Source organism: Oryctolagus cuniculus, chromosome 3, assembly GCF_051225735.1.
Source record: "Oryctolagus cuniculus isolate XC-2025 breed Fujian yellow rabbit chromosome 3, ASM5122573v1, whole genome shotgun sequence".
NCBI classification, from domain to species: Eukaryota; Metazoa; Chordata; class Mammalia; order Lagomorpha; family Leporidae; genus Oryctolagus; species Oryctolagus cuniculus.
Genome location: NC_142869.1, coordinates 145,366,287 through 145,389,631, shown reverse-complemented (window position 1 = coordinate 145,389,631; position 23,345 = coordinate 145,366,287). Strand labels below are relative to the sequence as shown.

The 23,345-nt window shown below is 41.1% G+C and overlaps 1 protein-coding gene across 5 annotated transcripts in view; it reads left to right on the top strand.

Annotated features, from left to right (window-relative positions):
• SEMA3C (semaphorin 3C) overlaps positions 1–23,345 on the top strand; it is a 185,313-nt gene that overhangs the window by 66,021 nt on the left and 95,947 nt on the right. The gene's annotated exons all lie outside the window — the stretch shown is intronic.

Here is a 23,345-nt window from a genome sequence, read left to right as displayed (position 1 = left end):
ACCTTGCTAGTGGGAGGAAAGTTTGCTCTTCCTTGAATAGTGCCCTTGAGTGGAAGACATGGGGGAAACCGCTGGTTTCTAAGCGTGGTCAGATAAACGAGCAGGAAGTCTCCCCTTTGCATGTATATTCATAAACTGCCCTTTCTGTGCAAGTTTATGTGGCATCTGCTCTGAAGGTCATCTCAGGCAAAGAGGGACAGATGGAGATTGTTGAAAAGCCTTTTTGTCAATTTCTTTGAGAGCATTTTGTTGGGGTACATAATATCTTACAGAATTATAAGAGTTTTTCATCAATGATCCTATTTAAAATGTAACTATTTTTCAGGCTCATTTTGCTGTCTCACTGATGATCTTATTATATATTAGAAAGATATTTCATAAATCCAAATTTGACCCGTGTTTTTGGTGACTCTCACAATAAAGTTCTTTCATTTTCCCTGAGAGGATGTCAGAAACAAATCTCCCTTTCTTTAAAGAGATTTATGAATAGCGAGTGACACCAGCTACCGCATCAAGGGAACAGACATGCGTGTGAGCCAGAAACGGGAATGAGGTCAGGGATTAGACCGTGACTCGTAGCAATAATGTGAAGGGCAGTTGTAGCAGAGCGTCGTGACTCTGCGGGCATCTATCTCAGATGCCGGCATTCGTCTGCCTCCTGCAGAGTGCCTGCGAGTCCTGCGGTGCTGTGTCATCGCTGGCGACACTCTGTCCACTGTGCTCCGTGACTGTCCCAGCTGCCGTGGCAGGACAATGGCAGGCAGAGACACTGGGAGGAGACACAGGGTCTCCTTCTTCCAGAAGGGTGGCAAGACAGACAAACAAAGCTTGCTGATGATTTTCACTCCCTGTCTTCTTTCATCACGGTCAGATGAAGATTTTCACTGCTACTATTTCTGATGTATATTACCATGGTCTTTTTTTTTTCCCATGAAAAGATAGCACATTTTCAGCCTATGTGTTTCAATCTGTTTTTATGCATAGTGGATACTTAACTACTTTTTCTTTGCCACTTGGCATTGATTCACGGCCACTTGTGCTGTGACTGCCTGTTCCTGCCTACATGTTTGGATAGAAACCACTGTCTGTGTAACTGCAGTTTTTCCATCCTACTCCACGAGACCTTCTCAACTGGGCCTGGAACCCGATTGTCTCTCTCACCTCTGCACTCAGAGTGATTATCGTTGAGGGCACTCGAGGGTAGGCTGAGGGGTGGCCCCATGAAACCCCTGGAACCTGTGGATGTTGCTGCATCTGGTGAGAATGACTGTGGAGACAGGGATTAAGTCAAAGTTTTGAGATGGAGAAATTGTGCTGGACTTTCCAGGTGAGCCTTCAGCCTCAGCGCAGAGGTCCTCTAAAAGAGTGGGTGAGGCCGGCACCGCGGATTACTAGGCTAATCCTCTGCCTTGCGGTGCCGGCACACTGGGTTCTAGTCCCGGTCGGGGCACCGGATTCTGTCCCGGTTGCCCCTCTTCCAGGCCAGCTCTCTGCTGTGGCCAGGGAAGGCAGTGGAGGATGGCCCAAGTGCTTGGGCCCTGCACCCCATGGGAGACCAGAAGCACCTGGCTCCTGCCTTCAGATCAGCGCGGTACGCCGGCCGCAGCGCGCCAGCCATGGCGGCCATTGGAGGGTGAACCAACGGCAAAAGGAAGACCTTTCTCTCTGTCTCTCTCTCTCACTATCCACTCTGCCTGTCAAAAAAAAAAAAAAAAAAAAAAAAAAAAAAAAAAAAGTGGGTGATCCAGAAGCAGAGGAGAAGGCAACATGAGCCGATGGGGAGGAGTTAGAGTGGAGTGGTTTCAAGCAAGGAAATCAGAAGCTGGCAGGGATAAGAACGAGATCACCTCCTCTGACTTCCTCTTCACACCTTAACTCAGCTCTGATAACCCTGGTTTTGTCCTTCAACTCTCTAGAAGGCTAGAGAATAAATTTCTGTTGGTTAGCATCACCTACATTGGTTACAAAGACCACAGAAAACTAACACATTGATTCAGAGACCATGAATGCATAGACTTAAATATCTTCTTTTGAAAAATATAATTAATGACTGGTGTTGTAGTGTAGCACTTAACATCACTGCCTGCAATCCTAGCATCCCATATGGATGCTGGTTCAAGTCCCAGCTGCTCCACTTCCAGTCCCACTCCTCCATAATGTACTTGGGAAAAGCAGCAGAAGATGACCCAAGTGGTTGGGCCTCTGTCACCCATGTAACTGACCCAGATGAAGCTCCTGGTGTCTGACTCCTGGCCTTGGCTTGGCCCAGCCCTGCCCATTGCAGCTTCTGGGGGAGTAAACCAGGGGATGGAAGATTCTCTCTCTCTCTCTCTCTCTCTCTCTCTCTGTGTGTGTGTGTGTGTGTGTTTCTCTCTCTTTCTTTCTGTAACTCTGATTTTCAAATAAATAAATGCATCTTTTAAAAAGAAGAGGGAAAATATATAATTATCAACAAATCAAGTATAGTTACAGAAAAAGTGCAAGAATCTTCATTATATAGGAGCTAATCCATGAGTTAGCATGAAGTGACCATATTTGTGTAACTACCACATGGGTTTAAAAATAAATATATCTAGACTCCTGTTGTTCTGTTGAGAGAACCACATGCACAAAGAGAGAGAGAGAGAGAGAGAGAGAGAGAGACAGACAGTGAGAGAGAGGATTTTCTATCCACTAGTTCACTCTCCAAATGGCCACAACAGCCAGGGCAAGACCAGGCCAAAACCAGGAGCCAAGAACTCTTTCCTGGTCTCCCATGTGGGTTGCAGGGGCTCAATCACTAGGGCCATCTTAGGCTGTCTTCCCAAGCACATTAGTGGGGAACTAGATCAAAGCAGAGGAGCTGTGACTCCACCTGGCCCTCTAATGTGTGATACCAGCCTTGCAAAGAGTGGCTTAACCCACGGTGACACAATGCTGGCCTCGTTTGGTTGTGATTTAAAAACAAAAGTTTTAAGCCAATTTGCTAGCTTATGCACTGGTATCTCACTGTAGTTTTAATTGGAATCCTTTAGATTATTAATGAATTTGAATGCTTTTTCCTATTATTCATTCCATTTCATTTTGTCTTTTGTCTGACTGATTTCTGGGAGTTCATTTTACATTCTGGATATGAGCCCTTTAAAAGGTATATTATATGTTTATAAATCTTTTTCCCCATTATATGTGACTGGGTTTTTCAGGTACTTAATGGTGTTATATGCATGAGAATTCCACATTTTAATGTATTCCAGTTCATTGTTCTTTTACTTGTGGTTTTTCCTTATTTTCCTCTATTTAAGAAATCTTGACCTATCACACAACCATGAAGATAGCCCCTATGTTAAGTGATCCTTAGGAGATTAATTGGAGAATTTTTCATACTTCAGTTTTTTTTAACTTTCATTTAATAAATATAAATTTCCAAAGTACAGCTTTTGGATTACACTGGCTCCCCCCCCCCCATAACCTCCCTCCCACCCGCAACCATCCTATCTCCTGCTCCCTCTTCCCATCCCATTCACATTAAGATTCATTTTCAATTATCTTTATATACAGAAGATCGATTTAGTATATACTAAGTAAAGATTTCAACAGTTTGCACCCACACAGAAACACGAAGTGTAAAGTACTGTTTGAGTACATACTTCAGTCTTTAGCGGACTTGCCTTCCAGAAACAGTGTGCCAGCTGAGGGGACTCTTCCTCTGTTCCCTCAGGTGTAGCATTCCTTTTCTTTTCTTTCCCTATGAGCATCTGGTACTATCATCTCGTGTATTTTGTAGTGTCTTCCTTTTTCTATCATCATGGTGAGTATACCTGACTTTTCCTTCCTATCTCTTCAGTAGATTCCTGGCCAAAAAAACCCAAAAACAAAAACACCCCATTCCCTAATGGATTCAGATGAAAACTAGTAATAAAATAAGGTATGACTCCCAAAGGAGACATTGGTATTATAAAGAATTGCATTTGAGATGGCATATGCCTTCTTTTAAAGATTCGTTTATTTATTTGAAAGAGTTACAGAGAGCCAGAGGCAGAGAGAGAGAGAGAGAGAGAGAGAGGGGTCTTCCATCCATGGGTTCAATCCCCAGATGGCTGCAATAGCCAAGCTGGGCCATTCCAAGCCAGGAGCCAAGAGCTTCTTCCAGGTCTCCTACATGGTTGCTGGGACCCAAGGACTTGAGCCATCTTCCATTGTTTTCTCAGGCACGTTAGCAGGGAGCTAGATTAGAAGTGGAGCAACCAGGACTTGAATCAGTGCACATATGGGGTACCAGCACTGCAGGTGGCAGCTCCACCCACTACCTCATAGCTCTGGCCCCAGCATACATATTTATGCTGTATCAAGGTCACTGCCTTCTTAACCATGTCAAACTGAAGATGTCACCTCTGCTTGGACAGCTGGACATGCTAATTGAGCTTGTGACTTGTGGGTGTTTCAGTAATAACATTTTAAATGTTATTGTTCAATATTTTGAACAACCAAATGTTGCTTCAGTGAAACATTTTGAAAATGACCATGCATTTATGTATATGGCTTTTTATTATATATGTAGTATAGACTGTGATAAAAGTAACTTATTGATTTAAGAGCAAAAATTGAAGCTTCAAATTCAGTGAAAAATATTCTGTCCACAATGGTAATTTCGTTGTATGTATCTCTTTGGCAAAAACATTAAAAGTTCATTCATTTCCACCACTACTAAAACTTACATGTTGTGATACCCCTGGTTTGAAAGTCTAGGTTAAAAAGCTGATGATAAATGATATAAAATGAAGGCTACATAAATCTTGTAGTATTATTTTTCATGCAGAACATGAAAGGAGAGTTCTGTGAAAGATTAAGCAATTATCCACTCATGGTAGAATTAGGCAGACATATTTAAGACTAAATTTAGAAACTTAGCTGCAAAGTGAAGTTTGTTTGACATTTTCAAAAACTGGATTAAAAGGAGGTAAAACCTCTTGCAATACAAAACGTGTTGGTGTGAAACATGATGAGAGGAAGGGTGTTGAAGTAGGTTCATGAGTGATTTTATCATCTCCCCATGCAGAGGACTCTGTTCAGATTCAAGAGAAGGCTTCCAGAGTTAGAGAAAGATAGAATTCCATGCTCTATATTCTACAACACAATCACCATGCAAAGGTCCATCATAGATGGAAATATAGAATGAAAACATGGAATGAGAATGACTACCTCCTACAAAATATGTAGGCTGCATCTATTACATGTAATAAGAAACAGTACAAATGAAATGAAGGAAAATGTAGGGAGAAAAATCTCTAAAGAAAATTTTGGATTTCATTGGAATATTTTGCCTGTGTTTTCTAGATATACTTAATTGAGAAGTATAGTTGAAATCCTTTAAAGAATAAAAACATCAAAAGCTAAAAGTAGAATTGGACTAAGAGCATGCTTAATGATAGCTACTTAAAGAAACTTACTTAAAGATGACTGGCTTTCCCGCCTTTGAACATATTAAGACAAGAACTATTTGGCAGTGATACATGGCCTGACCTTGAGTGTTCCTCAAAACATAGGGCATCGAGACAGGAAGGTGTTGTAACTTCATGTAATACACAGACATTTTAAATTTCTGGATTTTTTTTTTCACTATTGTGTACTAGTTAAGGAGGGGGGTTATTTTCCATTGCATTCTTTTAGTAGATAGAAGATTTTAATCAAGAAAGTATGTGATTTTCCCAAGGCCAAAACTTCAAGCTTCAAGTTCAATTGTGAGACTAAGCAGGTGGAGTATAGTTCTGCTCATAATCCAAAAGGAGACAGGGATTGGCATCCTTTTCTGTTTTATTGTCTTGAACTTGAGTCATTGGTGTTCATTTTCATTCTGAATCTGAATCTCTAAATCACACCAAACTAGAAACACAAAAATTCAAGTTTAGTTCAGCTTATGTGCTTAACTATTATTCAGAAGACATAACAACTTCTTAGATGATAGGATTAGATGCGTGTGTAGGAAAGAAAATAATGTCAGTAAAGAAGAAAGACCACATTACAGATAAAAATCTAAAAGAATTCAGAGTCAAGGTTGGCGTCAGTAGCAGTAAAAGATAGCTTTTCAAATATTGAAAGTTGGAAAAATGAGCAGTACTAGGAAGGGTTTTATTGATTACGTAGTTCAAGCTCTTTATTGACAGATGGTGTAGTTGAAGCTAAATGGAATGTACATGCATGAGTACAAAGCTGGTCATAAGAGGTTCTTGAATCCCTGCCATGGACTCTCTTTAGTATGTGCTTCCTACAGTGCACCTTGCTAGCTTCTAGCCCAGTGATCTGCACACCTGCCATCTCAGTTAGACCTGTTTAGATTTTTCAGTACTCACTGGAAATCTTATTGACTCCTTGCCTGTCCTAAAGGCGTTAAAAGCAAAATGAGATGCCAAGTGAGTTTGCCTTTATTGCTTGGGGAAAAGCCAAAAGTTCCTCAGCAGTGTTCCTCGAGTGAGTTTTTTCAGAGCTGCTAGCAGGTGCTGGTGGTGGTTACTTTACCCCAGAATACTATATGTAGAATATGAAAGGTACCCTTCATATATCTGGCAATTAGACAAAGTACTTTACTGACTGAATTGTTACTTTTCATTTACCTAGATATTTTTCATTGTATGCCATAAAATGAAATAAAAACAAAGATGTGTTCTTCACCACTGGACATCTGAAGTGGTCTATACCATTCTTTCCTCAAATTTCCTCCATGGTAAATGACAAATACTTGAAATCAGACAGCATTGACTCTGGGGACATATGATCCTTTCTCTTCTCTGCCTTTCCCTCCTCTTACCCCAAATTGGTTAGAAAATTGAAGCCCTTATTCAGTTCAGTTTAAACAATTTTCATTGAACCAGTAGTCTTCCAGTCTCTGTAAAGTATTCTGGAGTTTTCCAAAATAAATAATAGAAGTTTTAAGGAGAGTCTGAACTTATGGGATAAATGAGTCTGCTTGTATCTATTATGTGTAAGAAAGGCTGTGGATAGGATTTTAGAGTGAAGTTTTCCTAGATTCTAATCCTAACTCTTCTACTCAACACATATTTAACTCTTCCAAGTGCAGTTTCCTTGTACACCGGACATGAAGTACAATATTTGCACATCTGAGTGTTGTTACAAAAAAGTAAATGTAGTAATAAAAACACATGTCATAGTGCCAGTAAAATAGTATATTATTTCAAGTGCAGGTAAGCACTTTTTCTCCTTTCTCACAGGAGACAATGAGAATGAGGAATGACTTTGTAGAAATGGTCATATTGGTTAAATCTTAGAAATGTGGAAGAGTTGGAAGGCAAAGAAGACTGGTAGGACACTGCTGACACATGTGTGGTGACATCATGTTTTGCAGGCACTATGGCCGGCTCCACTGCAAGAGCAGAAGGCTCATGGAGGAAATGCAGGTGTTGGAGCTGGAGAGAAAACGTCGGGTCATGAAGGGCCTTGCTTAACATGGGAGGGTGTTTCAAAGAGTTCATGGAAAAATGAAATGTTTATTTTGGTACAAAAATTGTTTTAAAGTAAATGCATGCTTTTTTTAATAAGACACATTTCCATGAACTTTTTAAAGCCCTCTCTGATTTCTAGGCATGAAACTTCCTTTAGGTGAGACATTTCTCACCTTGGTGCATGGATCCCCTCCCTTATGGGAAATTGTGAGATACTCAAATGTATTTCATAAATGAAAGATTTTGTGATGATGATCCTACTATATGAAATTTTTGAGAAAAAGAGGGGGGAAAAAAGCTATAGCATTTCTTAAAAAGCTGTATAGTTTCTACCAAGCCCAGACATGGTGATTTAGAAAATAAGAAGTTATTGAATAGATTTTAAGTGGGAAAGGCGAAGTATGTGTAAAAGTCATAGCTATGTTTCCTGTTGGGCTGGTAATTAATTCAGGTAGAAGCATAAAGCTGATGTGTAGATTCCCCTTGACTCACAGGGTGGGGGCTTTCTTTGTGTCACCAGCTCCCAGCACACAGACTGCCCATGGTGCCCCAGTTTTCCTGACCTTCAATAAATATTTGAATCGAAGATAAGAGGACAGACCAGAGCAGGTAGAAGGCTGATGCCGTAATTCATCAGAGGTGACATGAGGAATGTCTAGAATTCGGGGTGATAATGGATGATAATGGAGCAGGAGAATACATGATAGATATGGGAAACATTTAAGGAGTAAAATTAGCAATGCCCAGCACCTGACTGATTGACTTGGAAGGCCTGTTGAACATGGTTTCCTTATTTATAGGCTGAGTAAGGATGCCACTTCATGCCTCTCTTTAATAGCATTTATCACATTACTGGGAACACATTGTATCTCCCACTAAAGACTTTTTTTTTAAATTTTATAATTTTTTTCTTGTATTCTTAATACCGATTGATTCAGTGGCATCCAGCTAACACACACTCAGAAAATACCAGTTTCAAAAATGTTAAAGACACCACAGAGTGTGGTCAGATTCCTAGATGTACAGGAATGTTTGCTGTGGGTCTCCCATCTAAACTTCCCAATAGCCTTTACCCCACAGCAGTTTCCAGTATATGGGAGGGGACAGTGGGGATCCAGTCACACTTAGAAACAGCTCTGTCTTAGAAACAGAGCCACTTGGGTACACTTGTGAACAGTGGAGGGCAAGGAGCTAGATACATGGGGTTGGGGAGGCAGGAGATGCTGTTTCGTAGTCTGGGTCTCTGGTTTCATTTCAGGGAATCTTCTCAAGCAGGCGAGGAATGACTCTGAGAAAGGTTTCACAGGACAGCTGCAGAGATTCAGGGAGATGCTGTCATGGTGGCCATGCTCTATAAGTATAGCTCCCAAACCCCTTTGGCAGTGTGCTCAGTTAGCACGTTTCATGCATGCCCTCAAAGACCTGGTTCACTGCTGAGCTAGTCCAGGTCAAAGGCTGTGCACTGACAGCATGGAAAGCTAGTGAGGTGTGTTGAAAAGGGCGATGGTGCTGCAAGCCAGACATAGCTGAATCTCTCCCGCTGGCCAGTCTCATTGGTGGACCTTGAGAGGGAGGTCTGACCCTGAGAAAGATACCTGGCCCTTCTGAGGGAGATTTCCATCATTCCTTGGGAATGGCAATAATGACGGCAGCTGAAATTTCTGAGCAATATAGGTGACTGCAACGACTGTGTTTTCATGTGTTGCCTTATGCTATCCTTATCACAAACCCTTGAGGAGCAAACCGAGGTGCCAATGAATGAAGTGACTTTGATGGATGGTGCCACAGAGGGTCGTTTACCCTGGTACTCCGGCCCCGGGCCTCACAGTCAGAGCTCTATAGGATTTTTAGACAAATATTGGGTTCAATGTCATCGGTGGTAATATTCATATAATTGGTCAGATTGGCTTCTGCAGGGAAAACAGAATCTCAACATGACTTATGACATTGTGTTTTTAAAGGGAAAAGTCGTTCTGAAGCTCAAAGAATTGACCAGCTCAGGAACCTTTGAAACATATTTGTATGCAAATCAGAGACCTTTCTGGGAAGAACTGGGAAGGAAGCCTTTCTTCAGTGGTAGAACAGTGTACAGGGCTTTGGTCACCCTCTCTTGGTTCTGTCAGACCCATTTTTGAGACTCTTCCCAACTTCTCTGTGCAAAGAAAAAAAATGGGGAAAAATGTAAATTATCACTGATCTTCACAAAGCTCTGTGAGAAAAGGCAATCATTTGAAGATTCTTGAGTTTTTTTTTTATGGATTTATTTATTTATTTGAAAGAGTTAACAGAGAGAGGAGAGGCAAAGAGAGAGAGAGAGAGAGAGAGAGGTCTTCCATCCGCTGGTTCACTCCCCAATTGGCTACAATGGCCGGAGCTGTGCTGATCTGAAGCCAGGAGCCAGGAGCTTCCTCCGAGTCTCCTACATGGGTGCCAGGGCCCAAGGACTTGGGCTATCTTCTACTGCTTTCCCAGGCCATAGCAGAGAGCTGGATTGGAAGTGGATCAGCCGGGATGCGAACCGGCGCCCATATGGGATGCCTGTGCTTCAGGCAGGGTGTAAACCCGCTGAACCACAGTGCCGGCCCCTTGAGTTCTTTTTTTTTAGCACATGTTTTTAAATTTTAAAAGTTGTAAAAAATTAATTTGTAGACGCATACCCTACAGAAACTATCATAGTCACATTTTAATATTGATTCGACCCCAGATAGCCTAATATTTAAAATAAATGTGAGCCTTCAGCCTGGAAATAATGTTAGAACCTAAAGAGGACCATAAAATACAGAATAATAATTTTTAGTGACTCCTTTAGGTCAGGTAGACAAGGAATCTCATGCAGGTGACCTTGGAATGATATGGATGTGTCTTGGCAATGACCTTGGAATTATAACAAGTTTACTGTGTTCCTGGGCAGAGTTGCAAAGACTCTAAATAATTGTTTCTGGAAATTTTTTTAATAAACAATTTGCTACATCTATATAGAAAAAATTCCAGAACCTCTGCTCAGGGAATTCTCATCCTCTCTGAAGGATTGGTCAGCATCGGCACATGCCCTGTGATTCACAATTTGGGAAAATCGCCAAAGAATTACCTGCAGTTTCTTCATATGCGTAGTGGGGCAAATAATAAAACCCACCCAGTTAATGGGCTTGTTTTCGAGATTAAATGAGACAGTGCTTGGACAGTTCTTAGAAAATGTTTAAGTACCTTGCATAGTCCTGGTAGGAATCAGGTAGTGTGAGTGGTGACTTAAAATAAGCAGACCTGTTGAGCCTGGAGTTGGGGTTCAGTACGTTGGGTTAAGCAACAGCTTGAGTACCAGCATCCCATGTCTAAGCGCTGATGAGAGTGCTTGATGCTCAGCTTCTGATCCAGCTCCCTGCTAATGTGCCTGGGAAAGCAATGGATCATGGTCCAAGTATGTGGATCCCTGTCACCCATGTGAGAGACCTGGTGCAGTTCCTGGCTCCTTACTTTGGCCTGGCCCAACCCTGACTATTGTGAACATTTGGGGAGTGATTCAGGGGATGTGGAAGGTCTTTTCTCCCTCTGTTACTCTGCCTTTCAAATAAATGAGTGAATATTTAAAAGTAATAAAAATAGACTGGATAAAAATGAAAGTTTATTTTTTCTCATTTACATTTGTGTTGGAATTCAATAATTATTTTGGCTAGGATTGTGAGATATCCATAACTGTTTTTCATCACTACACTAATATAACTTACTTTATATGTTCATTGAATAGATTTTCTGTAGTGCGATTAACTCAGAAAGCAATGATAGAGTTATGCCCTAAAGCTATCCTACTGCACAAATCTTCTATTTAAAATTGAAACTTTCGTCTTAGCACAGAGGCTACTGGTTATGAGTGACAGCTTCTATGCTCCAAGTGATTCACGCTTATTTTCTCATTCAATTAACACAAAAGTCCCAGGAGATAGGTGGGTGTTATTATTTCCCTCACTCAGATGGGGACTCTTAGGCAGTAACTTGCTTAAAGCTACAGAGCTAGTCAGATGCAGAGCCAGGACTTGAGAGCAGATAGATCTGTCTTTAAAAAATTACTTTGTTCCAGGAAAATGCATTAGCAAGGGAAAAAAAGAGGCAGGGGCCATTCCATTTGAATTACCTGTATGCTTTAGGTGAACTTGGTTGTTGCACTTGAATTATAGGGACAGATTTAATTTTCCTCTTGGATGCAAAATATCATCTTTGTGATTTTTATGTTCATTATTAATGAAGTTACAAAGCTTGCAAAGATTTAAAACTTGTGTTCTCTTTGATGAAAACAAACCAAAGGCAAGTGCCTAACTAGAAACCTGCTAATCCACTCTTTGGTTGTAAGTCATAATATGGCTTGTTTGACTTGATCCTTCTGAGTCACTTAACTTGTTTAATGTGAAGTCACTCAAATCACACCCTCCCAACTACCTATCTATATCTGTCATTTTGCCTAAAAAAATGTGTTTTGCTTTTTTAGATTCACAGATAGAAATGGCTATAAATCATTAGAATCAAACTTCCTTCCATGTTAATAAAGTGATGTGAGCATTAATTCTCAGGTCAAATTGTTTGATTTGTGTACCTTATCGTTTCTTCTAAGAGTGCTTAAATTCCACCAAAAGATTTTGCTTGCACACTGAAAATCAAAGAAGCAAGTCACAGCTGATGTTTACCTTCTAGAAGCAACAGCATCTGGTAAAATAAATAAACTTTGAGACCCATTTGCTGCAGTCCTCCTTGAAGTGCATGCAAGAATCATAAATATTATGTTTCCAGAGCAAAACAGAAACTTGCAACACTGATCTTCTCTTTTGAATAATTGAGTGATGCCATCTCAGAGAATACCACTTGGAAGCAAATGGTTTTCTGGTATAACATGAAAAAGAATGGAATTGTCTTGCATATACATTGACAAATCATTGTCCATATGATGAGGCATAGGCTTTGAAAGCTGCAGGAAACATGGCTGGATCCTTTGCACTTCTCTTGAAAAGAATCACGGGTCACTGTCTTGCTATGTAGACCCACATGCCCAAGTACGGTTTAAGTCTCCTCTCTAGCAGCTGACTCCTGCCAAGTCACTGGCCTTAATTTTCAACTCTTGTTAAGGGAGAGACTAGAAAAAGTCGAAAGAGACTTCTGCATGGAATGACTGACGAATGTGTTTAAAGTGAAATGAACAAGTCTCCACTGTCCCCTACAGTTCTTGAACTTGCTTCTTGTTTTGAAGCCAAATGTAGTAACTTGGGTAAACAATGAGTCATGTTGAAATAAGTGATATTTAGCTAGAGTAGCTGTCTTTTTAGGAAAATGTCTCTGTGTCTCTTTGTATGCAAGGACTAGTTCTTTAAATCTGGGATTTTATAGTATATAATTTATTGTATTTTTTCCTGTGCCTAAAAGAAAAAAGGATTCAAGAATGCACCAAGCAATTTGGTTGGTGGGGATATCTGAATTGTTAAATTACAAATAGTCTGTTTTCCTGAAAGCTGTGGGTGGTCTTCCATCATTCTGAAGGAATCCAAAGAGAGACAGAGAGAGAGAGAGAGATTGAGAGAGAGGGGGAATTTTTGGCAATATGTAGTTGTTTTCCAGTTAGTAATTGGCATTTCTTTCCTTGTTTAGTTCAACATTTTGCTAGGAGAACTTCAGCTAAACTCCTCTGAGAAGCTTTGTAAACCGCAGTGGCCTGTAGAGAAAGTTTACATCATTTCATTCTTGATCAAGAGTAATTAAAGTTCCTCAAACTGGAACAATGCAGCAATGAGTCCTCACTGTCGTCAGTCTTTTCTAACTGAATCTAGTATCTTCATGTCAGTGAGTTAGTTGGATTTTTCCTAAGATTATTTATTTCTATGCAGATATATAATAGTTTGATTATACAAATTTTTTTTTTAAATTTTGCTTTAGCTCCTTAATATTGTGCCATAGAATAATTTCTCGAGAGAGCTCTTTATTGGCAGAGTTGTTTCTATCAAATGTGTATGGGATCATGTCACGCATTTTCTCAGAGTTTTTTGTTGGCATCTCAAATAACTTGGGGAAAATCTGACAATTTCAGTTTGACATTCAAAGAGTTCTCATCTTTGCATGTTGCCTATGTGACATTCAAGAAGTCTGTAACTTTGCAGGTTGGTTGGCTCCTTGCTTCTGCTTAGGGAAATCCTCCCAACTCGCCTTCTTTATTAACTCCAACAACTTCTGCTCATTCCTTAAATCTCCTGTGTCAGGACTTCTTCACTAGCTCTTTCCATCCCCTGAAGCACACTTTTCTGTCTGTCAGCTCATCTTCATCCTTCAGGCCAGGATTACGTCACACTCCCCACAGCAGCTTTGTCTGACCTCTGATAGAAAGTGGCTGCCCTGTGCTTATCCTATCTTCTATACTTGGCACATTTGTTACTGTGATGATTACTTTAATATTGAGCGTAGCTGCATTGATATTTGCTGAAGGAAGACATGAGGTCTGCCTGAGCTTTTGGATTTACAAGAAGACTTGATCTTGCATCTGCAGTGCTTCCCTAACGTCTCAATCCATCCTCTTGTGCAGGAGTGGAGCTTTGTGTATCCCCACTCTGGAAGCCCCTCTTTGCAAAGAGACTGAAAAATTTCCATCATTTTACCTAACTTATATGTCATTTACTGAATACATGTATGTCTCTCAAGGATGATTTTATTTCCTACGGATCCTACTGTGGCAAATATAAACTCAAGTTTTATGTTGTAGGGAACTGTGGCATGAAGGAACAGATAACTTTCTGAAGGATGATGTAGGACAAGAGATTCCATTCAGCACACAGGGCCTTCCAATTCTTCTTGCTATAATTAATTTTGTTGACAAGACATTCACAGGGAAGGTGACAGTGGATCCAAGGGAATTTTATTGAAATCATGGAAGACTGATAAATAACAGGTGATAGGTGATAAATGTGGCTGTCAGAATCTTCCCGGGTTTAGTTCCAGTGTGTTCAGTGTGGGGAATGGGACCTATTGTGTTCTCCCTGCCCTGGGGTTTTGCTGGCATGACTCACCACATGGACCCACCACCCCTGCGCACTGCACACGCTTGGTCTGAGGCTTTCTCTCCCTGTCTTCTTCCACCAACCAACAATTTTCGTATTCATGTTTCAAAATATTTCTTTCCTGCTCATGTTCTCTGTGAATGACTTTCAATGACTGTTTTTCATAGTGAGTATAGACTGCTTTGAAAACTTAAAAACCTAAGAAACTATTTTCAGTATTCTAAAGTCTCTGAATATAGTTGTACTTGCAGTGCAATATGTATTTAATGGAGGTGTATTGATTTTCAGGAATCTCTAGCGGATATTGTATTTCTTACCTTCATCCCTACCTTTCCGTAACTATGATTCTGCTTTTGTTTTTGTTACCATCTGGAAACCACAGTTCTTAAACACCTTCCCCAGAGCAGCTTCTCCAGGAGCACCAAGAGCTCTAGAAAGCAGGTGTCAGATGAAGTGCTTCCTCTTCCACAAGTTTATCTCCCTGGATGCTCAGACACTGACGTCTTCTTGCCAGAATGGACACCATTGATATGGATACTTCACCTGTTTTGGCTGCTTAGTTATAGGTTCAGTATTGAATTTAGTTTCCAGAAGTTCACAATCTCCCAAGCCATCTGAGATAGTCCCTCTTTGTATCTTGTGGTAGGCAGAATATACAGTCTGGCCAATGCTTCTCTTACATAGAAATCAAGCTTGGCACCTAAAGCCTTTCAAGTTCACTTTTGTGTCTCCCAAGTGAGCTTAAAGAATAGGAAATCAGAATTTAGAAGTCTTGCTGTGCTCCAGCCACATAACACAAATGGAATATGTTTTGTGCTAGGTGAGTAAGAAGTCTTGTTCTTTGGTTTGGGTTTCTTTTTCTGTAAAATACACAATTGCATTTCTGTGGCTGTAATTCTAAGAGAGACTTTTAAACAGACCTTTTTTGTTCCCTACTAGACTTAGAATAAGAGGAGGGATTAGTTTTGCAGATAGTCTCCAACAATAGAGAGTACTTGCTGTAGGAGACAGAGAGACCATAAAGAGGGAGGACTTCAGAGTCCTTAGTGAGAGGAGAGGTTGGGGGCGTCTGTAGCTGCAGAAGATGAGGCTGGGGCACAACTCCATTCAGTTAATTCCAAAGTGAAGCTTCCACCACTACAGCTACACACCCCATACTTTTTATATTTTTTTGTATTTATTTGAGAGGCAGAGACAGACACAGAAAGAGTCTCATTTGCTGACTTCATTCCCCAAATCCCCTTAACAGCTAGGGATGGACCAGACCAAAACCGGGAGCTAAGAACTCTATCTAAGTCTCCCACATGGGTAACAGGAACCCAGCTACTTGAACTCAACTACCTGCTGCTTCCTGGGCTCTGTATCAGCCTGAAGCTGGAGTCTGCAACAAGAATCACAGATAGAACCCCAATACTCCGTTGTTGAACATTAGTGTTATAACCTCTAGGCTGAACACTGGCCCCAAACTCTCAATTCACCTGAGATTTTAAAAAATCTTGCAGCTTGGTACAATGCACACCCAAACAAGTAGAAGGTGGATGAACACATAACTTTGTCTCAAATTCAAAGTTATAACACTAAAACTACTCAGAAGAAGCCAAGGTAGGTCTGAAGCAAGCCATCCCATGTACTCATCGAAGCACCACCTCATGACTTGTAGATCATTTCATTTGATCTTCCCGGCAGCCTTCAGAGAAGAGAAAGCCACAAACGGAAATAAGCAAGTATTGGCAGACCTGAGACTTGATCTTATCTACAGGATCAAGGAAGCTTTTCTGAAGCAGCTCTGTTTAAATTCCATTGAAACTGCTGCTGGAGTCATAGAAAAAGGCAGGAAGAGCCTTGTTAGCAAGAGGAATAGCATGTACAAATGCCCTGAGGCAGGAAGGGGGGAAGGAAGGTTTGAAGATGTGAGAAGGTCAGAAGATCAAGAGCACAAGGAAACCAGACCAGTGGTGATGACTGAGACTTCTGGTGAGGTCATCTTAAACCAGGTCATGCCAGGCTGCGGAGGCCACGTTAAGATTTTGGATTTCATCCTAAATGGAATGAAAAGCCATTCAAGGCCAGAGCCACAGATCAATAGGCTAATCCTCTGCCTGCGGCGCCGGCACACCTGGTTCTAGTCCCAGTCGGGGTGCCGGATTCTGTCCCGGTTGCCCCTCTTCCAGGCCAGCTCTCTGCTGTGGCCAGGGAGTGCAGTGGAGGATGGCCCAAGTACTTGGGCCCTGCACCCGCATGGGAGACCAGGAGAAGCATCTGGCTCCTGGCTTCAGATCAACGCGGTGCGCTGGCTGCAGTGGCCATTGGAGGGTGAATCAACGGCAAAAAGGAAGACTTTTCTCCCTGTCTCTCTCTCTCACTGTCCACTCTTCCTGTCAAACAAAAATAATAAAATAAAAAAAGAAAGAAAAAAAGAAAAGCCATTCAAGACAGTTAAAAAGAGGAAACACAAACAGAATGACCACATAGTTTGACATGCAAATCACAATTCCTTGGAGAGTGAAAAGGGACATTTGATAATTAAGCTGGGAAAATAGGTGCAAATTGGGGCTGCCTGGGGCAAACTCTGATGAGTTCTTTTGAAGCCCCCTGTAAGTTTGGTAATCTCCCCTCAGACACAGTGCCAGACACATACAGGCCGTCTCCATTGTTGCCTCTCTCTGACCAGGCTCCCTCAGTGGAACTGTCTTCTCATACCTGCTGGCATGCAGGTGGCATTTTGCTTCCACGTAGACAATCATAGAGGAACCATAGAGGAGCAGAACCTTTTCTCTCCTGCATGAAGCTATGCCCAATGCCACTTTCCTGCAGCCGCTCAGCCCTGCTGTGAAAGTTTAGTGAGAACAACATAGCTAAGAACTTGGCTGTGTTTAAGTTGTTTGTAGTGGGGTCCCTACACCTCCCCAACTGGCAGAGGAAATGTGAGAGGCCGAGGCATTTCTCGGAGTATTTTGACATGTCCTAGACTATTGAGCAAGGCAAGACCATGATAAAAGAGCAACAATAAGGAAGCGGTGAGATTGTGAGTCCCCTTAGGAAAACGAGAAGGTATCAAGTTGAATTCCCATATTAAGAACTGACTTTGCTTTGAATCCTGGATCTTGTCTCTTCTAATCATTAATGGGGGACCTTGGTTGGATTGCTCAAATTCCCTGCTATTTAGTTTCTCAGTGTACCAGACTACATAGTATTAGAACGTAACCCAGAGGCTTTGAGTGAAAATGTAATGAAATAAGAATGTAAAGCACTTAGGACACTCCTCCAACTAGGAAGCTCACATAGGGTTACTATTCGGGCTATTATTTTTTAACAAATGTTGTTTCAACAATGTGCCTGCTGGACCCTGTCTACATTAGGAATCAGAGACCTGGGTTTCACTCCACTGAAGTTTCACTGCACTTGTCTTTATCTGTTTGTTTTTCCTAAAGGCGACAGGTGAAATTCACTTTAGTTTCAATAACAGTGGGTCTCAGGGAGAGGCTGGGTCACTTGAGCCCAATCTGCTTAAAATTTTTCTGAGATAAGACGACACTGGGAAGGAAATTCTCCTGTCAGTAGCACCATCTGTAAAGGGTAGCCTGAGGACTGACTTTGAAATCTGTGGTGTGCATTCTGCCCAGGGCTCAGCTAAATTTATAATGAGGGCTAGCTAAACAGAATCAGCCAGCGTAAGGTTAGAGTTGAAATTGTCATTATGGCACATTATTGATTTTTTATTTTTGTCCTTTTATTTGAGCAGTGTCTAGACACCTATGATAAGGGCTCACTAAATATGTGTTGAATAAATACATTAATAGTGCATCATGAACTGTAAATACAACTAATGAGTAACTACTGCGTAAGCTCCTGATCAACAGATTCCTGATTTACATTCAAGGAACCCTTTACCTGTTTCTGAATTTTACATAAGGTTAATTGGAATGTAGTATACTGGGTATGTGTAGTTTGGCAGGTGTCTATTATTTATAAAAGGGATCTCTACCCTCTCAGCCTTCTTCACCAAGATTATATTTCTGAGCATGGGAATGCAATTGTTAATGACCTAGTCACCTCACTGGCTTAACAGAAACCAAACATTAGTTCTTATTTAGGTAAGGATAGAGTATTATCAACAGACATAATGTATTGATATATATGGAACTGTGTAGTAATTTTTAGAGCAAAATATTGACATGTAGATGCAGACACTTTTATATTTCTAGGGCTTTTTTAGCTATTTAGTTATTTAATTTCATCTACTTATAAGGCAGAACAACACAGAGAGAGACAGATGGGGAGGAAGAGGGAGAGAGGAAGAGAGGGAGAGAGGGAGAGAGGGAGAGAGGGAGAGAGGGAGAGAGGGAGAGAGGGAGAGAGGGAGAGAGAGAGAGAGAGAGAGAGAGAGAATCTTCCAACCACTATTTCACTCCCCAAATGGCCACAAGAGCCACAAATAGGCCAAGAGCAAGGAACTTCATCTGTGAATCCTATGTGGGTGACAGGGAGCTAAATATTTGAACCATAATTTACTATATCCCAGAATGCCTTAGCAAGAAGCTGAATCTCACACACAGAGTAGCCAAGACTCAAACCACTCACTCTGATATGGGATATAGGAACCTAAGGTTGAGCCTAACCTGCTAGGCCACATCTCCTGCCTCAAGGGGCTTATATTTTGAAGAATCTGATCTTCCAGTTTTGGTCAAATTCTCAAAGTGCACAGAAGCTTCCCTTACTGAAAAAAAATGTACATGTGAATACTGTAGTTTAGGTAAGCATTTTGCACTGGAAATTTAGCCTCTGGGAACATTAGTATAGCAAACATCACAGTAATTTTCCACTTTGGGGGTGCTGCAATGATGCAGATTTCAGGATAGAAGCATGTAATATTTTTTATGCTGTTTCCCAGAAGATTTTCCCAGAGACTTGGAGACCTATGCTGCCCTTTTTGGGGCCAGCGCATTTAATGCTACATGCTCTCAGCAAATTCTCTTCTGTATCAGTTGAGCATGTCATTAGAGACAGCACAACGTTCTGTACTCTGATGCTGTAAAAAGGATGACATCATTATTAAGATCTACAGGAATGTAGGATAGCACCATTCGTTGACTTGTGTTGATGGAGGACTACTAATTGTGATCTTCTCACTGTAGCCATATCATTAAATCAATCAATTTCTATAACTCTGGCCAAATCATTGAATCATTCATTTCCTTAAGTTGAGTCTCCTTTAAACCAAAATGATGGGTTCTTGGGTCATTCTTTTTATAGATAAGATTCTCTTTGCTTTGAACTCTTCTTACATACACACACACACACACACACACAATAAATAAATAGTTCTCTTTCCCAAGCTCCAAAGTTCAATTAGGGCTACTAACAGCAATTTAAATAGCCTTTTAGGGAAAGCCTACCCTTCTATCATAACAAGAACACTTCTAAAGTAAATCTTCCTTGGTTAACAGCTGTCATCTGTCAATGAGCTTCAGGTAATTAAATTTGAAGATGCTTTATGGCTTGGAAAAATAGATAAAGATCCTTGGACCAGAAAGGTTTTAAGTTAATGTGGTTATTGCTCCCGCTGGTATTTTGATTAATGCAAGAAATTGATTATTTTCTAAAGAAGAGAACTGTCATTGTTGTTACTTGCAAACAAATTTCAGTTGATGCTCTTTTGCCAGCTGAGGTCATACGCTTGGTTTTATTTCAACATAGATTAGGAAAAGAAAAAGAAAAGGAATATTCTGGACATAACACTTAAACCATGGTAGAAAGGGTGACGCAGTGGGAGGTGGGGCTGTGAACACCCAAAAAAATGTGTCAGTTAGTATGCTCTTCTGCAACAGGAAAAGCAAACTGCAATTTAAGGTGCCTAAAAACTACAAGAATTTTTTTAAATCTCATATAAGAGAAGTAATCCAGTGATAGTGCAGTTTTGTGGTTAGTGACAGTGATTTCTTAAAGGACCTAGTTTTTTTTTCCCTATATTTTTCCTTACCACTTTTAGCCAGTAGCCATCTTAGTAGCTAGTGTTGCTACAAGTATAACAAGCTCTTAATGTCCACAGGCAGAAAAAAAAAGAATCTCCTTTGTGTACCAGTTTTTAAGACCCAGAAAACTTCTTTCAGTAGCCCTACTACTTTAAATTTTTTCAAATTTCATAGGTCAGGGGCTTGCCTACTGGTGCAGTGGGTTAAACCACCACTGCCTGGGACTGGGGCACTGCTTGGGCTCTCCACGTAGGAGAGCCTGTCTCAGTCTCAGCTACTCTGCTTCCATCCAGTGAACTGCTTATAATGCTGGGAAGGCAGCAGCAAAGTCCCTGCCACTCACATGGAAGACCCAGATGGAACTGGTAGCTGCTGGCTTCAGCCTGGCCCAGCACTGACTGTTGGGGGTTTTAGGGTGAGTAAAGCAGCAGATGACAAATCTCTATCTGTCCCTCCCTCCACACACGCTACCTTTTCAATAAATAAATAAATCTTTATGTAAAATTCCACGAGCCAGAACGGATCACATGGCCACACTGAAGCGACTCACTGGCTAGGGGAATGGGCTCACTCTGACACCAAGGGGCTCTGCGCAAATGAAGGAAAGGGAAGCTCTATGAGGTAGACCAGCAGCCGTGTCTGTTCCTGAAAGGCACTGACACTGACCATCTCCTGCATGCCGGAGGGACATCTTTTATGCTGTGAATCATTATTACCAATGTACCAATGAGGAAATTGCAATGGGGAGAAAGGAAGCAGCTTTCCCAAAATAATATAATGGCTTTAGAAAGTGCATGGATTCATGGTTTTCCTATTTTTTTTGACATTTAAACAAACATCTTTTAATTCAATTTTCCAGAAACCTTTTGGACTATGCTTGTCGTACTTAATAAGGGGTGGAGCTGAGTTTTACCTGGGCGCATCTGACTCCACACCTGGCCTCTTTCCACATAGCCTGTTTCCTGTACATCCTGCACTGCCTTGGGTTTGATCCCAGGCTCCCCTCTGCATCCACCAATGAACGAACAATCTCTATTCTTGGCTTTTCGTTTTCCATATACTCTTCTTCTGAGGCAGCATCTGCTCTCAGATCTTGACAAAATCATCCATGACAAGAATGGGAAACCTCCCCCTGAAAATCTGATATTTCTAAAGGCAGATTAGGAATCTGCATGCTTGTGACATTTCTTGTTAACTCGGGTTTCACCTATCAATAGCTAAGTAATCTAACTGAGACGTGTCCCTTATGCATGCCCCCAGAGTAGTAAAGGAATATTCACTTCACCTTTTCTTAGCTTGCACCTTGCAAGAGAAATGCATACTCCCTTTGCTCCAAGGCCAACCCCATATAAAATTATTCCATGGCCTTTGTTTTAAGTGTTTCTCTCACCAAATCTTCCTTTTCTTTTGGAGTATGGTAGGTGTTTGTCAGTATTATGTCTTGATAACCACAACAATATCTCTTAGGTCACACACTCCAAAATGATCTTGCATATTCAGACAATTACTTTCCTTTAAAAAGCTTCATCTTTTTATTGTACTCTCCTCAAATAATTTGAACAGAATCTGCTCTAAAATGAACTATGTTATGATTAAATATAAATGATGTAATATATTCCTCCATTTTTTTCCTCCCTTTTGTAAGGAACTGTTCTTACTTTGCTAGATAAATTTGCTCCAAGTGTTAATAATATGTAACCCGTGTCACTATAGATCTGGCATTCTTAAAGAACTTTATATATGTGTTACTGATTTAAACCTCCCAACAATCCAGTGATATAGGTACTATTATTATCTGTCTTTACCCATTAGCACACCAGAGTGCAGAGAGATAAAGGCACTTGCCAAGTATATATAGGATTGAAATGGTAGAACCAGTATTCAGACCACAGCAATTGGACCCCTGAGCCTGGAGCTCAGTCACATTTGGCTGCTTCACTCTATTTCATAGAAGACTTAATTATTCAGAGGTACTTGTTGAACATCTATTCTGCAACCCCAGCGATACCCTATTCCTGATGTTTCATAGAAAATTTGCACAACCGTAAATTACATCCTTTGGATGAAAAGCAAGCTTTATGCAACTCCTGAGTAATAGAAATACTCAAGGATTTCTGTGTCTTCTTCAGCCTTCAGTGACACTTGCTTTGATCCTGTGTTCTCACCCTTGGATTGGTTTCCTGGGTTAGCTGTAACATGTGGTCTAGGTGGGCTGCCTTTTTCCCTTTCCCATTTTCTGCTCTCATCATAAAAGAAGCTGGCCTGGACTCTGGGCCAGCAGCACTACCTCCTCAGTGTGTCACCTCTCTATCCCAGTGAGGCTCAGTAACTGAAGATCAGCACCCCAAGCCCTGTTTCCAAACTGCCACCTAGTCTTCTCCTGTTGTCAATGGTCTATCTATTATCTATCTATCTATCTATCTATCTATCTATCTATCTATCTATCATCTAGCTAGCTAGCTATGAAACAGAGAGGGAAAAAGAGACACAGAGAGAAAGGACTGCTCCCATCTGCTGATTCACTTTCCAAATACCAGGAGCCAAGAACGAATCCAGATCTCCCACGTGGGTAGGAGGGACTCAACCACTTGATCCATACCTGCTGCCTCTGAGGGTCACATTAGTGGGTAGCTGGAATCAGGAGGGGAGCCAGGCCTCAGACCCAGGCACTCTGATAGGGATGCAGACATCTCAGTTAGTATCTTAACCTCCAGGCCAAATCCCCATGCCTACTCTCCATTTTGATATTTCCATAGGAACCTTGTCATTTAAATGATATTGCTTGGCCTGCTTTGTGGTGTAGCTAGTTAAGCCACTGCCTCTGATGCAGGCATCCTAAATTAGAGCACAAGATTGGAGTCCTGGCTGCCCTACTTCGTATCCAGCTCCCTGCTAATGCATCTAAGAAAGCATCAGAT